Source organism: Benincasa hispida, chromosome 5 (genome assembly GCF_009727055.1).
Source record: "Benincasa hispida cultivar B227 chromosome 5, ASM972705v1, whole genome shotgun sequence".
In the NCBI taxonomy this organism is placed as follows: domain Eukaryota; kingdom Viridiplantae; phylum Streptophyta; class Magnoliopsida; order Cucurbitales; family Cucurbitaceae; genus Benincasa; species Benincasa hispida.
In genome coordinates, this window is record NC_052353.1 from 37,857,640 (window position 1) to 37,866,268 (window position 8,629).

Genomic DNA, 8,629 nt, shown 5'->3' on the forward strand with positions numbered 1-8,629 from the left:
GTAGAGCATGAAACATCGAGCATCAAATATCGAGGATCAAGGATCGAGTATCAAGTGTCAAGGAAACTTATGAAGCATAGCATGCAGATGGCTTTCAGGGTTAAATGGGTATATTCATAGGGTGCTGACATAAGCAGAATGCCACTTTTCATTCAATTTTAAAAAGATACCCATTTTTCATTTTGTCCCCAAAAAAGAGGTCATCCGTACAAAAGACCCTTAAATTATGAGATGCTAAAAGAGTATAATTATGATATTCAAAGAGGAACATTTTATACTGATTGTCTTCGAAAAAAAACATTTTATGCTAATAGACGTTTTTGGGTTAATATGTTTGATCATCACATTCAATTTTCCTTGTTTTCAAATTGCAATAAGCTAAAAAGAGCATAAATCAACTGACATCTGTATGTACTTGGGATTGAGAGGTCCGTGGTTCAAATCCCTCAATCCCTCAATCCCTCAACCCCATTTCATTTGTACTCTAAAAAGAAGAAGAAGAAAAAAAAAAAAAAAAAGGCTAGTTGCATAAATAGAATTCAAGCCCAAAATAATATAATATATAGTACAAGGATAAAATAATTGCATATATAGATCAAAAAATGGTAAAAGACTAAAAAACCCATGCCTAGCCACCATTTTGTTCGCTTCTTCCTGATTTTCTCAAATTAAAAGCTATCACTGATAACCACTGATAGCTGCTATCGCTGATAGCTTCTATGAATTGCTATCGATGATAGTTGCTATCAGCGATAACTTTCAATTTGATAAAAATTAATACAATATTGAAATATTAGCTTTTAATTTGCTATCAATTATTAGAAGCTATCATTGATTCACTTTCATCAATTGGAATCAACGTTGAAATGTTACTACTTAAGGCTATCAGTGGCTATCAATGATAGATTTATTTTGATTACCATAGTAGTTATCACTAATAATCTTTTATCATGGCTATCAATCGTTATCACTGATAGACTTTCATAAATTAGAATCAACCTTAAAATATTAATACTTAAGACTATCAATGATAGGCTTCTATAACTGGTTATCACCTTTGAAAAAAAACTCGATATATAGATATCACCTAAGTTTTATCATCGATATCACTAACATCACTCATATTGTGGTTATCAGTGATAACTTCTTTCACTGATAACATCACTAATAAGATGCTATCAATGATCTCACTGATATCATGCTATCAGTAATAGTTCTCTATCACCGATAACGTGCTATTAGTGGTAGCTTCTATCACCGATGATGTGCTATCGGATAGCTTCTATCATCGATAACATGCTATTAGTATTAGCTTCTATCACTGGTAACATGCTATCAGTAGTAGCTTCTATCAATCATAGCCACTGAACACCTTTTTGCCTCTTTCTTGTCTTTTCCAAATATTTATAAGTCTCTTTTATTTTCGATGATAGCTTTATCACTAATAAACATGCTATTAGTCATAACTTCTAGGCATTCCACTTACATTTTAGTTCGAGATTCAACTTTATTAATTAAATTCACTAAGTTGGCTATCAATGATTGATTTCTATAAGTGGCTATTAATTACGAAAATATAATCAAAGATTAAGCTATCAATGATAGAAAATATTAGTGGCTATCACTGATAGACTTTCATTTTCTATTTATATTTATTATTTTTTATAATTATCAAACTTGATGATTGGCTTGTTGGTGTTAAGTCACTTATGAATTGAGTACTTTCAAGTCCTGCGTATGGAACTCGGCCTCTAGATTCTTGTGAAAAAAAGGGGAAGAAGAAAAAATTCAAATAAAAGAAAGAAAAATTTTAAAAATAAGAGAAAGAGAAGAGGCAAAAACTGAAAAAAAAAAAAAAGAAAAGAAAATTAAATAGGAAAAACGAAGCAAAAACCGAAAAAATGAAAGAAAACTAAAAAAAGAAAAAAGAAAGGGACGAAGCAAAAAATCGGAGAAAGAAAAGAAAAGAAAATAATAAAAAAAAGATAAGGGAAGAAGCAAAAATTGGTGTAAGGGAAAAAAATAAAAATAAGAAAAAGGAATAAGCAAGAGCTGAAGAAAGAAAATAATAAAAAAAAAATAAGCAAAAACCGAAGAAAGAAAAGAAAACTATAAAAAGAAAAAAGAAAGAAATGAAAGAAAATAAAAAATAAAGGAAAGAAAAAGAAAGGGAGAAAGAAGAAAATGAAAGAAAATAAAAAAAATAAAGGAAAGAAGCAAAAATCGATAAAGGAAAGAATAAATAAAATAAAATAAAAAGAGAAGAAGCAAAAATTAAGAAAAAAAATAAAATGAAAAAATGGAGAGAAGAAGCAAAAATCGAAGAAGAGGGAAAATAAAAAGACTAAAAAAATGTGTACAATAAAAAAGGTGTACTATCCTATTTTAGATTTTTTCTCTTATTCTACCATGTATTACAAATATCCAAAAAAAAATTGCACTAATTATTTATGGTAAAATAGGATAGTAATCACACACTATCAATGTTTTATGTGCTTTTCTATTATATCCTATTAAATTTCTTTTTTTTTTTTTAAAAAAAAAAAATGTCTACTATTTTGTTCACCATAGTTTAAATATCGTGATTATGAGTAATTGCAATTGAATTATTTTTGTATATAATTATTTTGCTACTTTTATACCACTAAATGGGCATATGAATTATTTTTGTGCTGAAATATTTCTAGGATTATGAGAATTGAACTCAAGGCCTCTCACAACCTAAGCAAAAGTTATACTACTAGACCAAAGGTCCAATATGACTCTCTGCCACTAATTTCATTAAATGTTCTTATTAGTGCAACATTTTAAATTCTTCAAGTTTATCTTCATTCTTAGGGAACAAAAATATACTAAACTTTTACATAAACTTTAAATTTCATAAAAAAAGAACAATTAAGATTTACCCTTAAGCTTGGTGACATTGAACTTTTCTAATTTTTACTTTCTAAAACTTATGATTAAAAAAAGAATTGAAATTTTTATATTGACGTCCAGTTTCAGCCACTTGCTCACTAGTTTAAATAATAATAATAGAAAATAAAAAAACACACGAAGTTAGCCCCATTTAGTCAAGTCCTAATTGATAATATATATATATATATATATTTTTAAATTAAGTTCATAGACACTACTTCCACCTCCAAATTTCTTCCTTTGTTACCTACTTTTCACTAATGATTTTAAAAACCAAGTCAAATTTTGAGAACTAAAAAAGTAACTTTCAAAAAGTTGTTTTTGTTTTTAGAATTTGGCTAAGCATTCAACCATTGTACTTAAGAAATATGCAAATCCTTATAAGAAAGGTTGATGAAATAGGCTTAATTTTCAAAAACAAAAATAAAAAACTAAATGGTTACAAATGAGGCCTTAATATTTGATTTTTGGATTTTAGTTTTTGAAAATTAATCCTATAAGCACTCCTTATACCTCTAAATTTCATGCTCTATTATCCATTTTTACCAATGTTTTAAAAAATCTGTGAAATTTTGAAAATTTAAAGGTAGATTTTAAAGACTTGCTTTTGTTTTTGAAATTTGGCTAAGAAAATGAGAAAAATAGACTTAGTTTAACAAAAATGAAATGGTTACTAAACGAGGCTAGTTTAACAAAAATGAAATGGTTACTAAACGGGGTCTTAATTATCTAATTTTACTTCATGTATTTTTAATAAACCTTAAATTTAGTCATGAAAAAATAAATGTTATCCAAATTCGTTAAACTATAATAATAGTTTGATGATAGAAACAAATATTATGTGAATGGGTTTTTAAGATTTATAAAAAGAATGTTAATAGAGACTATTTTTTTAATAAAAAATGAAGAATAAACTAATTTCCATGACTATTTTAATATTTAGTAAAAAGTATATGAACATAAATAGAATGAAATCTAAAGTAAAATGATCAAAATGATATGTTATAATGTTACATTTTAAAAAATCAATCCTAGTTTCATTTTTCTTTATTAAAATATATTAATTTTATAGTAGGTCTCTTCTTTCATAATTGGTTAAACACGAGAAGTTTTTTAGAGTTTTCTTTTTCTAATTTAGGAAAATAAATCAACTTATTTACAAATATAGCAAACTGTCACTATTTATCAGTGTTAAACAGTGATAGATATTGATAGACCGTGACATTTTACTATATTTAAAAATATTTCTAGTAGTTTTGCCATTTAAAATAATCATCCTTCTTTTTAATGTTTTTTTAAAATAAAAGTTTGTTAGATGGTAAAAGTTATAATAGTTATTCAAGTTGAAAGTAAAAGTGGTAATACTTATGCAGGTTTATATCCTATAATGAAGAAATGAAAATGAAAAGTAGCAAAAATCTACGGTCTAAAATCAATTCTTGATTTGTAGAAGCATTCTTGAATTGTCCTGCCACCAAATCTTTTTACTAGCATTAATCGGTGGCTCTTTCGTGATGTGATTATCCATCTCCATGCTCCTAATCAAATGACGAACATTTGATCTCCATGAATAGTAATTGGATCCATTCAACTTGTGTTCAGTTACTCTTGACACCATAGGAATCATCTTAGACATGACTATTGGTTTCTTGTCAGCCATTACCTCAAAAAATAAATACCAGACGGAAGAGAATCAAACCTTACTTTACCAAAGGGATGTTTTTTTCATTGGCTTAAACACTTTAATCAGTCTAACATCTAGACACGTTGATAGATTAACATCTATATTTTTCAGTACCCAGGGTTATGTTATTGCTTCTTACTAAAGTATTTACTAGTTCCTCCTACCTATGGTCTCATTAGTTGAATTCTCTTCATATGGAATGGGTAGAGATATATGATGAAGGGATGGATAAAAATATATGATAAAATGGATAATTATGATTTTCAATGCTATATCTATGAAAACTATTGTTTTAAATTGTTGATAATAAGAATGTTTTAAATGTTATTCTTAAGCTTTTAATGTTTGGTGAGTTTCTCTTTTTAATATTGTTTTAAGTTGTAAGTTAGTAGTATTAATTAAGTCATATCTTTGCCCTATATAAGGATGAGCTGCCATGTATTGAGTGTATCACAATTTTGTATACCACAATTTGAGTATTACATATTGTTTATAACCAATTTTTTCCTACTTTAATAAAAAGTTTAAATTTCACTCTCATTTTCCTTTTCTTCTTCTCTTTGTTTAACAAAATTTGAGATATTGATTTGTGGTATCAGAGCTACTCTGATTTTTCAATAGTAGTCTTAGAGCCAATTCTTTTTTTTAGTGGTATCAAAGCTACTCTATTTTTTCGACCGTAGTACCAAAGCAACTTTCATTTTTTCAAGAGAGCTTTCAACTTTTATTAATTTTAGTCATTGTACATTCAATGCATATGTTTTGGTTCTTGTACTTGTAAGAAGTGGTATTTTGACCTTAGTTTTTCTATCAAAATTCTAAGATGACATTTCAAACACTAAATCCCTTTAAAACTTAGTTGTAAATTTGTATTAACGGTTTTCTTTGGGTATAAAATTTGTGTTAAAATTTTGCAAATAAAGATATATTAAAATGATCGTTTTTAAAAGTACAAGGACGAAAATTGACGTTTTGAAGATATAGAGGCTACAATTAACAAAAAAAAAAAAAAAAAAAAAAAAAAAAAAAAAAAAAGTTGAAAGTACAATTCAAAATAGGATTTAAAATAATCGTGTAATTTTTGTTTTGGAGTCAAAAATGAGAAAAAAGTGTATGTTCTTTGTCTAAAATACATTCTATCCCTTGAACTGTGGAAAGTTAAATATATATATATATTATTTAGTTCCGTTGCTTATAAAATTCATTTCCTGCATTTGTGACAATTGGTAGATTAGGATCTTAAAGCAATAATTAATAAAGCAAATAATAAGCCAAAGTTCATTTACTCTCACAGTTTCACTCTGCATGGTTTCTATTACACTTTCTTTTTCACCCCTTTAATGTTTGGCCATACATTGACATTATATAGAATCTTCTTGCTGCTGGTTGAGAATTTTTTAGACTTTATCAAATGGGATTATCATTTAAGTTTATATGTTGATGTGTGGATGATTATGATGTTCAATGTTATATCTATGAAAACTATTGATGGTTTAAATATTATTTTAGTTATTATATTTAAGCTTTGGTTTATTTTAGTCCATATACTTTCAACTTTCGTTAATTTTGTTCATTCTACTTTCAATACATATGTTTTTGTTCTTGTACTTAAGAAGTGACTATTTGATCTCATTTTTTACCAAAATTTTAGGATGACACTTCAATCACTAAATCTCTTGTACTTAGTCACAAAGTTGTATTAAAGGGTATTTTCATGTGCGTATAAAATTTTTGTTAAATTTTATATATAATATAAATTAAAATGGTTGTTTTTAAAAACTGCAAGATTTGGCATGTTGAAAATACGAACACTAAAATTAACAAAAGTTGAAAGTTAAGGAACCAAAAATAATATTAAAACCATAATTGTAATTTATGTTTTGCTGTCACAAAATGAGATTTTTTTTGGGTCTATCTAAAGTACATCCCATCCCATCACCTTATAGCAATTTTTGAAAGTTAGATAATTTGTCCCATACAATTCACTTTGGTTTTTAAAATGATTTTCCTATCTTTGTGACAATTTTTTTAGTTCAACGGAGTGGGGGATTCAAATCACAGATCTTTTAGTCATTTGCACGTACTTATATCAATTGAATTAACCTCATTTTGACTTTAAAAATATGACATGCTCTCGGATCTAGGACAATAATAAAGAAAGTAAGTGCCTTGAAGCTTGTCTTCTTCAACGGAAGTTCTTTTACTGAACCTCACAGTTTCACTTCCAATAGTTTCCATTACACTTTCTTTTTCACATCATTTAATGTTTGGTTATAAATTGACATATATATGAATGCTCTTGCTCCTTTTTATTATTGAAAAACTAACCTTACTTATATTTCATCTCATTTTTATTGCACTTTCAACAAAATAAAGGTATTTCTTTTCATACGTTTAATGGTAGAAAATTGTCAGGTTGCCCTCATTGGATAATTTATTAATTATTTAGTAGGGGTGTCAAATGACTCGAAACAACCCGAACTATCCAACCCAAATGTAAGATTGTATTCCGTTAGTGTGTCTTGGGTTGAGTAGATCGTAGGTTGGGCTAAAAAAAATTGGGTTGACCTAATCCAACCCGAACTTATATATATATATTTCATTGATTTAAAGTTTGATTAATATGTGAATTTTTAATATTTTTCTTTTAAAATTGTTATGATATTTATCATTGTTTGAAGTTTGTAATAAATCATAGATATTTGGTATTTAAGCTTTGATACAATTATTGTTTTTCTTGTTTATAAGATTGATTGAATGTCATAAAATGAGGATACCATTCACTAGTTCTTGCTTTGATATCTTTCTTGATACTGAATCATAGTTATGCAATTTTATCTACTACATGAACATATATGGTTCCCAAAAAGGATAAATTTGTAAAAGATTTGACTCTGGAGGCATTCCAAAAATTGAACTTGAGATTTCTCGCATCCAAAGCAAGAATCATACCACTAGTTCAAATGCCCTATGTGATAGTATATCCATTTTTTTAAAGATCACTTCATCATTATTTTATAAATTCCATTTTATCTATCAAACATGGTAAAATGTTAATAAATCTCTTCGACTTTGCTCGTGATTGATCAATAAAGAATGTGTGACATTAATGAAATCTATGTGCCTATATTATTAATTTTATACCTTTTAGATATTTAGTGAAACCTCAATACAAAAAATGGGGCATTTCGAGAATTGAACTCGAGACCTCTCGCACCCTAAGCGAGAATCATACCACTAGACCAAATGCCCAATAATGATAAAGAAGTTTGAATTACAATACTTGATTAGTTTAAGAAAGTTTGAAAGATGTATGATTATGAATAAAGAAATTTTTTAAAAGTTATGATAGGCCATTTAGAGAATCGAATTTGAGACCTCTCGCACCCAAAGCAAGAATCATACCACTAGACCAAATGACCTACTCAAGGAAATAATTTCAATATTTTACAGTATTGACTTTGAAAGTGGACATTAATGAAATCTATGTGCTAATATTATCATTATATGCCTTTTAGATCTAGATAGCTACAAAGTTTGAATATTCTCAAATTGGTTATACCGGAGTAGGTACAATCAATTGGGAGACAAGAAAAATACTGTTCAAATTTAATCCCTAATGAAAATTTTAGTTTGACAGTTGTTGAATGAGAAATTTTGGACCAATCACAAGCTGTCACGTCATCTACTAAATTAAATGATAAAAATTCTAAATCAGTAAATTAGACCAATGAGGAGTTAACACATGTCCCGAATAGAAGTTGAAGACAATTTTCGGTGACGTCACATGATGTCATCATGACCGTTGAATCGGGTAGGATTAATTTAGCCCAGTCTGATATAATTATTTGGGTAAAAGTACAGTTGAGCCCAAAATCGGGTTTAATGAGGCCTAAATACCAAAATAGGCCCAAATCCAAATAATTGGGCCTAAAGGCTAGCCCAAATCAACGGGCTCACTAAATCCATGGGTTAACCAGGCTCAAACCCATGGGTCAACTAAACCCATGGGCCAGCCAGCCCAAGCCT

At 28.0% G+C, this 8,629-nt stretch overlaps 1 non-coding gene across 1 annotated transcript; it reads right to left on the bottom strand.

Annotated features, from left to right (window-relative positions):
- Window positions 1–7,780: 7,780 nt before the first annotated feature.
- TRNAP-AGG lies at window positions 7,781–7,852 on the bottom strand. Its single transcript has one exon. It is a non-coding gene; the product is annotated as a tRNA-Pro (tRNA).
- Window positions 7,853–8,629: the final 777 nt, after the last annotated feature.